This window comes from Dicentrarchus labrax, unplaced genomic scaffold (genome assembly GCF_905237075.1).
Source record: "Dicentrarchus labrax unplaced genomic scaffold, dlabrax2021, whole genome shotgun sequence".
Taxonomy (NCBI): Eukaryota; Metazoa; Chordata; class Actinopteri; family Moronidae; genus Dicentrarchus; species Dicentrarchus labrax.
This window is the reverse complement of record NW_026136711.1, coordinates 31,650,471-31,660,109: the sequence shown is the minus strand read 5'-3', so window position 1 is coordinate 31,660,109 and position 9,639 is coordinate 31,650,471.

Below are 9,639 nucleotides of genomic sequence, written 5' to 3'. Positions count from 1 at the left end.
ATCTTTGGGTCAGGGAACACATTGTGAGTTTTGGTGCTGATCCAGGAACATCTTTGGAATTTCTCCATTGTGGGACAAATAAAGGAATATCTATCTTACTATTAAATATGTGTCACACTTACTTTAATGTGACTGTGTCTAATGATCATCACTATTCTGAAACAAATATTTTCATTAAAAAGGCTAATTGGAAAAGATTTTGTGGGAGTTTCATCGTGTTCTAGACCAGAAAAGTGACCAAGAGTTCCCCTTTCCCACCAAATCAGCTCTGGTTCTGCTCAGGCTTCAACAACAGTCAACAATAAATAATGTTATGAGGGACAAACCTGCTTCCTGAATAGGGTCGACCGACGCCACTGTGTTTTGAAGTTGGTCAGCCTGATGGTGGTTTCAGTTTCTAGTTCAGCTTCAATTTGAAATGTAGGGTTCATTTGGAGGATTAAGCTTTTTGTTGTGTTTAAATTTTAAGGAAAAAGAATATAATTGTATCGTCAACGTGCTCTCTGTCCACACATATGACCCTATTACATGTGTGTGTCTCCAGAGGGGCCAGAGGTCAGGGTCACAGTGCAATCACTGCCCCTGGTGCCGCTGTGGAGGTTCAGGGTCTTGCTTAAAAGCACTTACAGCTGGTGGCACTGTGGATGTAAACCTTATAGTTCAGGGATTACTTTAAGGTTATAATTTTAAGATTCAAGGCGTGTGGGGTTGATGGTTTTGGGTGAAGATTTAAGGTCTCTAGTCTGGAGTTAGGGTTAGACCTGAGGTTTCAGGTTAGACTGAAGGTTTTGGTTTCTGTGTTTATTTGTTGGGTTTAGGGTTTGAGATGTGTTGGGTCTAGAGTTATTTAGGGTTAAGATTTAATTTGAAGTTTTTAAGATTCTGGTTTATTTAGAGGGAGCAGGATTTGGACTTCAGGTTACGGTTTGAAGTCAAGACTTTAGATTGATGTTTAAGATTTTTGAGGTTTTCTCTGCATTCGATTTAAAGCAGAGCTCTCAAACTCAAATGTTGCTTGGGGCCACTTCTGGTATTGTACTATCATAGGAGGGCCACTTCAACGTTCACATACTATGTTAAGTATAGTGTACGTACAATACTCCATCATACATGACAAAATAACTGCAAACAGCATGTTTACGTATATCAGTCTGTATCAGTTTATACTTCGCCTGCTCTTTTCTTATTAAACGTGTGCACCTTTGACCTTTGCCATTATTTTAAACTAACACACATTTCTAAAACACAATTTTGTTTTTATTTTAATTGTATTAGTTTAAATTCATATGGAACAATTTAAAAAATGAAATAGAAATAATACTTTGCAGTTCAGCTTTTGATGTCGCAGGCCGGATGGAGGGGGATGGGAGGGGCCGGCAGTTCAAGACCCCTGATTTAAAGCATAAAGTCTGAAGGTGAAATTCCCAAACTCTTCATGTTCCAGTGATTCAGTTGAATAACAACACGTCTCTGCAAAGGTTATCATGTAGTTTAGCATGTTTTACTCGTGTAGTGTTGCATATTGAGCCCAGAATTGTCTTTTAGTGAAGTGAAGTCAGTTGGTGGGTGAGGAATGGGGTGCGTGAATAAAGAAACCAAACAGCCACACACGGAGAGAGCGCCCTGTTAGCTGAGATAGAGTCTGAGCAGCACTGGGCTCAGGTGCTCACAGATGCACTGATGTGACAGCTCCACCCCACATGATTACCTGCAGCACAGTTAGCACAATGAGCAGCAACAGGGCAATAAAACAGACCTCATATCCAGATGCGGCCCGGATGTCTTGTCTGGATCAGGAATGTTAATGCAGGTGTAAACGCATTCAGATCCACCAGACCACATCTGGAGGTTTGCATTGTGATCCAATCTGAGCCGAATGGAAATTATATCTGTACACTTTCATTGATAGATGTATGGCTTTTATTGCTGCCCATGTGTGTTCTGCTTATATCTATCTGTATCCTGCTCTTACTGTAATTAACATGTCTTATATGATGGTTATTGTTTTTAACTGTTGATTTCATCAGAACCATATTTCTGTTGCATACAATTATTTTATTATCTGATTTCTCTATAATTATTGTAGTTTTTCTGAGAAATACTGGATACTTTTTACCTAATTTATCTAATCCAACAAATGAAACAGTTTGTAGGATTGTTTGAACTGTTTGCAACATGTCGACAGTACGGCAGTAACCTATGGTGCAATGTAGACAGTGTTTTGTTTTAATGGGAAATACACTTTTTTGCTCTCTTGGAGAGTTAAATGAGAAGATCAATACCACTCTTGTGTCTGTACGCTAAATATAAATCTACCACCGGCAGTTAGCTTAGCTTAGCATGAAGACTGAATACAGGGGGAAACACAAAGCCCGGCTCTGTCCAAATTTAACAACACCCCCCTCTCAGCACCTCTAAAGCTTTCAATGAACACGCTATATCTCATTCGCCAGAAAGTTTCCTGAAGTCTTGTCATCATCATGAGGTTGCCAGGCAACCAGCCACTTCTCCCTAATGCTCTGACACATTACCTCCCGTAACACTGGCACTAGCTGCTTTTAACTTCATTTTTATAGAATTAGGCAAACTTAATACAACATGTTTATTAGTCAACTTTAGAGAGAGACAGATGTTGTTCCCTTCTGACAGAGCCAGGCCAGTCTGTCTGCCGGAGGTGGCTTTATCACACAAACATCATGGTGGTATCAAGCTTCTCATCTAACTTTCTGCAACAAAGTAAATAAAGGTCAAACTATTGCTTTGAGTTTTCCATACTGGTGTCAATACCTGAATACTTTTCCTGATACATTTTCAACAAAACTTTTATATTTTATCTTATAAAAGATGTTTGCATCATGTTGATGTTGCCTGAACACAAAAGGCTGTGCAACATTAAAACTCACTTCTTTTCTTTTTCTACCTGAATCAGGAACTATGTGATCGAACGAGAAAGAAGACAGAACGTGAACAAGACAGCGAATCCAACCGGACATTCAATACCAGCTTTTGTTCATTTTCTTTCAGCCCCACTTTCAGTTTGCCTTCAAAGATGTTGTCAGTGGAAACACCTTTACACAATGTGATTACTGAGGACACAGACTCCCATAGTGAAGGAAACGATAATGATCTCTCTCTTGTATGATTCATTATTTCTCTGGGTGTGAATAACACAGCTGGATGTTACCAAAACTGAGAACCCACTCCAACAGAAATATCCCTCTCAATCCAACGGCCAGAGCACACACTGTCCCGCACTACAGCAGACACACACACACTGAGCTGAAATTCTTGAGAATATCTGTACCTCCCTTTAAACTTACAGTAAACACACACACACACAAAATACAACAGAGACTGATGAGCGGTCAGACAGAGTTTGTTTGTGTGTGTGTGTGTGTGTGTGTGTGTTTTGTGGTTGTTTTAATGGCAGTGGTGTGTTGCCGTCAGCTGCAGTCACACTGAATTGAAGGAAGCTGGAAATCATTAAAAAAACGAACTTTTCTGCCAGTTTTCTGTCTGTGGGATTCAGAGGCAAAAACATGACAAAACATGTTGGCTTATTAAAGTGAAGTTAAGTCTGATTTCTACTGATCCGTGGAACATTACACTAATACCAACAGGAACTGATTCTGATCAATACCAGACTGAAGTTCCTTACTGGCAGAAGCTACCTAGTGTGCTATCTACATTGCTAGTGAGCTAGATAGCTTCCCTGCTAAGCTCACAGTTCACCAGAAGAACTGGCCAATAAAACTGTTCTGACCATGTACACTGATCAGCCATAACATTATGACCCCCTGGGCATGGTGGTGGTCGTAATGTTCTGCAGCCCCATACTCAACAAACTGTGCTGCACTGTGTGTTCTGACCCCTTTCTATCAGAACCAGCATTCACTGTTTCACCAGTTTGAGCTACAGTAGGTCGTTTGTTGTATTGGACCACACGGGCCAGCCTTTACTCCTCACGTGCATCAATGAGCCTTGGCCACCCCTGACCCTGTCTCCGGTTCCTTCCTTGGACCACTTTTATAGGTACTGACCTCTGCAGACCGGGAACACCCCACAAGAGCTGCAGTTTGACCCGGTCGTCTAGCCATCGCAATTTGGCCCTTTTCAAAGTCGCTCAAATCCTCACGCTGCCTTTTCCTGCTTCTAACACATCAACTTTAAGGACGAACTATTCACCTGCTGCCTGATATATCCCCCCCACTGACAGGAGCCATGATAACCAGATAATCAGAGTTATTCTCTTCACCTGTCAGTGCTTATAATGTTATAGCTGATCGGTGTATGTATCATAACAACTGGATACCGAACTCAAAGATGGCGCCCATTCATTTGAATGAAAACTGTCCCATGTGGCACTGCCGGTTTAATTAATAGAAACTGGCATAACATCACAAAACATAAAACCATTATGGTTTCAGAAGTGATAATACAAACAGCAAAAACTGAACTTGTTGGTGGTTTGAGGAATCTTTTAATAATGGAGGTTGCTGAGTAAAACCTTTTGGGGCTGCAGGGGAATTATTCTGTTGCAGTATCCAGCTCTCCTAATACATCTATGGAGCTAACCTCTGTAACTATGATATTAAATCATAGTTTATCATCGTGGTGTAGCTGCACAGCCCATGTCTGAAAAAGCTAAGTGGATCTTTAAATTGAGATTATTTTGTTATAGAACAGTTGTATGGTGGGAACGCTGATGTCCCAAAGGGAAACTGAACATAATGTGTCCTCCCCAATGCCAAGTACTAACTCTCATTGCAAGTTTTCATTTCCCATTAATGCCTCCCATCAGGCACAAATCAAAAGTCAGTTCATAGACCGCAGATTTTACAGAAAGTTGTGTAACACACATAAAGAGAACAGAAACAGCAGATATTTTGTAAAAAAGTGTCTCTAATATCCGCACATGATCTTACATCAACTGAGTTATGATGACTTCTATTCTCTGGGGAAGAAAAATAAGGAGTTGTTTGAATGTTTTGGTAATATTTGGAAAGGTTGGTGTGAATTCCCATCCTTGGAATGTCCCTCTGGCTTCCAACGGGCTGACTTACTTACTGGCACTAGCGTATAAACAAACAAGATACAATGTTACTGTAGAACAACTCCCACTTCTGATCACACTACCCTCAGATTTTCCTTATTTCCCAGTTCTTCCCAGCCTCGATCATCCATTTTCATAAACCGGCTCAAAGGGAGGTTTGTCTGTGATCTTGAATTATGATGTTTTTCTTCCCCAGAGAGAGAAAGTGTCATAAAGTGGACAAACTTCCTTCACTTACCGTATTCAGTGTACAGCAACGCACAGCCCTTACTTCTCAACAACCAGTATTATGAAATCAAACTAAACTTAAAGGATAATTCAAGTCAATCACTAATCAATTCTTTTTTTTAATATGATATATTTTCAGGGGAGCCTTTATCAGGTAGGACAGCTGTAGAGTGACAGGAAAGGGGTAGAGAGAGAGAGAGAGAGAGAGAGAGGGGATGACACCCAGCAAAGGGTCACAGGTCCCGAACCAGGTGAGCTACCAGGGGGCCCCTTCATTTTCTAGTTTTTCCATCATTTCTAACATTACTAATATTTCTAATAATATTCACCAATTTAGGAACATGAAGCGAAGAAGTATCAAACTGTCTGTCAGCAGTTAACTTAGAGAATGCAGTTTGATTATGACTGATGGAAATGACAAAAACAAGACCCAAGTTGTAGTAAACTGGAATTGTATAGTAGTTGTATTGTAGGTACACAACTATGCAACAAGATGAACATACTTCCAGTGAAGGTATTGATCTCTGTAGGTTTCAATTCAGTGATAGTGATAATAATCAGTAACTAGACCAGATCTGTGAGACTTTAAATGCTAACATCAACATGTTAACAGGATCACAATTACAATGTTAAGCAGGTATAATGTACTGCTGATAGGAATGTCATTTGCTAGCATTTGGTCATATTTACGGTCAAATGTTGTGCTAATCCATATAGCAGATATAGATTCACAGGATAAGTGAACCGAAGTGGTCCATGTGCCTTAATTTTAAATATCAAAACATTGATTAGTGGAGATTTAATGACTCTAATCTAACATCTGACAATAATTAATTGTAATTTAGCTTTGATCTACACAGAAAAAAGTAAAACCTATTACTCTTTCTGAGGTTTAAAGGGTTTACATACCTCCCCTCTATGTCAGCTGTGTTTGTGTGTGTGTGTGTGTGTGTGTGTGTGGGGGGTGTGTGTAAATCCCAAAGCTAACATCCGTAGCTGGTAGATTCCAGCTGATAGAGCAGTGGTTTGCACTGATAGTATCATAATCCATAGACAGGAAGTTGGTGGATGGAGTGTGTAAAAACAGTGCCAGCACACACTAACACACTCTCTTTCTCTCTCTCTCTCTCTCTCTCTCTCTCTCTCTGGCTTGCTGTTAGAAAAAGGAAAAGGCGTAGTCAGTGGTTTTGCTGACCAGATGTGTTGATCTGTGCATCAGAACTGAAAGTAGGACAGTGAGCAGCACTGGGTTCATTACTCAGGAACTCACATACATAATCAGTTAGTTTCTCTTCATCATCTCTTCTATCTGGACTCTGGGTGTGTCTGTCCCTGGTTCAGTAGGTGGTGAACTGCCCAAAAATAAGCACTCATTTGGTGATTTGCAGGTCCAAAGACGTCTAGATGTCGAGGTTTGAACTGGGCAACATTTGGTTGGAAAGTGAACATCTTTTGGACGTCCAGATGCAGATAACTGTTGTTTCTGTGGAATTTAAATTATTATATTTCTTTGTGTAGCATGTCCTGTAACTGCAGAATAAAATATAGTGATTTAAATGCCGTAGAACAACAGTTACATGTAACATAGACAGCGAAAATAATACGTTTTAATGTGAAAATGACCAGGTTTGTGCTTACAGGGAGGTTTTATATCCAAGTAGAGGAGTGTAAAAAAAAAAAACTGTAGCTGACCATGCTTCATATTCCGTTACTGTTACAGCTACACCTTTTTTAGTTTTTATGACTTTTAACACTATAACACATGTACTCACTACAGCTGGGAACCGATTTAAAAATGTAGGAAACAAAGACAAGACACCACAGAAACTGTTTTTGTAGGTTGTTTCTGTCAGGCAGAAGCCCATATTAAACAATTCAGGACACACTGAATAAAAGACAGAGCCACAAGGCAATGCCTCAAATTCTCATGTTCTTGTACCAAAACAGAAACGGACATTTATCAAAAATCATTTTCTATTACTGTGAAAAAGGCAAAGAAATTCATTAAAAATGCTACATTTGGAGATTTGCTCACCGTGTTTTTAATTATAAGGGTATGTGTCATGCTACTTGTCAGCGGCTCCAATTGCAGTCCTAAAATCAAACATGTTTAAAATGATCCTAAAGACAATGACAAAGAGTGACACATTTTCAACACCAAACAAACCAGACTGGAACAAACTCATGTCACATCATAATCGTGTGTCCGTCTCTAAATGAGACACTTGTGTTGCAGGTCATTGACTCATTAGTGTACAATAATGTTCATTAATCTGCAATCTATTAAAATTCTATTTCACAGCACAGGAAATCCCTCCCTACTTCAGAAAAACACAATCATAGCACCGAACCATCCATCTGGTACTGCTGTTACTGCTTTGTTTTTACACTAAAATTCTGCTTAAAGGCACAAAAGCTCTCCTGAAACCAATTGTAACCCTGCATGTTCAGTAAGTGTTTGTGTGTGTGTGTGTGTGTGTGTGTGTGTGTGTGTGTGTGTGTGAGAGAGAGAGAGAGAGAGAGAGAGAGAGAGAGAGCTTCAGACCTCATCAATCAAAGAGATTTGTATCTAAATTTGTATCCTGATATGCTTTAACCACAATAAATTTATACTCTACTCCTGTTACTGTGACTGAAACCTCACTGCTGATTTTCCTTTGTTCCTCCTTCATTCATTTTATCTGCCGTTTGTATTTTCTTCAGTGTAGTGGAAGAAATGTATGTCAGGCAGTCAGAGTTGGATTGAAGATTTGATTGATGACAGCTGCCTCAGGAAACTCTACTCTCAACAACACATGAAGTTACATCCTGGCAATAATTTTAGTTGTCATATTCTTAGATATAGAGATAAAAATACTGTTGGTATGACATCTGGCATACGACGAACAAAATATATCTCATAGGCCTTTTACACCAACAGGGAACCTGCTCAGTTCCGGTTCAGGAAGCTTATTTTGAACCTTTCAGAGCATTGCGATCATTGGTTTGAAACCTGATAAATTGGTTCCCAGGTAGAACCAAAGTGGGCGTGTCATATTCCACAGGCCATTGTGTGTAATGCAGCTCCCTCTGTTGCTGTTTGCTATGGTTAAATGGTAAATGGACTGTTTTATACAGCACCTTTCTAGTCTTCCAACCTCTCAAACCACATTCACACACTGATGCCAAAGGCCATCACAAACAGACACTAATTCATTCATTTGGGGTTCAGCATCTAGCTTAAGGACACTTTGACATGCAGTGTGAAGATCTGGGGATCGAACCGCCAACTTTCTAACTAGTGGACAGCCCACTCTACCCCCTGAGCCACAGCAGTGGCCTGGTTTGATCGATAGCACCAAGTTTCCAGGAATCTTGAACGGAACTGGATCAAGAACCAGAACTAATGTAAGGGGAAGAGGGGCCTCAGAGTCTTTCCTCATGCTTGAGGACGGCCTACAGAATTTGATGTGAATTAATTTTCATGGACGGAGACATACAACACTAGTTTCGAGCATCAAAAGCAGTTTTTGTTTACACTACCGTATGAGTATCACTGTAAAAATCAGCTGCACTAACTGAATACACCAACACAAAGCAAATTATTATGAATAATTTAGGCTGTTGTGGTGGTGCCCCATCCACATTTGGTGCACTAAGCTCAGATCATTATCTTTGTACATTGTTAAATGATCGATTAATAGTAGAAAGTACAGATATTTGTGTAAAAAGGTAGGGCGCAAAAGTATAAAGTATTTGTACTTTGTTACTTCCCACCTCTGGTTAATTAGAGAAAAAAATGCAAGCTTGAGTTGTTGGAAACAGATATTAGATATTAGGCATATTGGTGCATGTGTTTGATGGACAGGAGGATTTATTTGACCTTTTCCTCTGTCTTTCTCAGCTCATCTGATCTCTACATTAATCAGGGAGCAGTAAATCCAGTGGAGGTATGTTTGAAAAGAAAACCTGGGAACAGGAGTGGACTGAAATGATTTTGGAGAGGATGACAGAGCAATGAACTTCCTGTGCTGATTTCCTCTGCCAACCAGATGCAGACTATTTTAGAAAGGACCGTACTTCCCTCACAGAGTGGACAGCTTTGACTCATCGTGTTGTCTGAAGCTGGTTAATTTCCTCCACAGCAAAATGGAAAATATCAAACATGAACCAAAACGCACCAAAACGTGTATCTATGATCATTTTATTCAGATTTTTTCAGGCATTAGTCTGCCTCTGATCCACAGTGACTAACACTGAGGTTGTTCTGTGGTTTATAGGCTCATGGAATTCAGCAGATGAATGGACCATAGTGGTGATTTGGCATTTTGTATAAACATGCCAAGTCTTTTGAATGATTTCCTTCCGTCCTTCCAGGC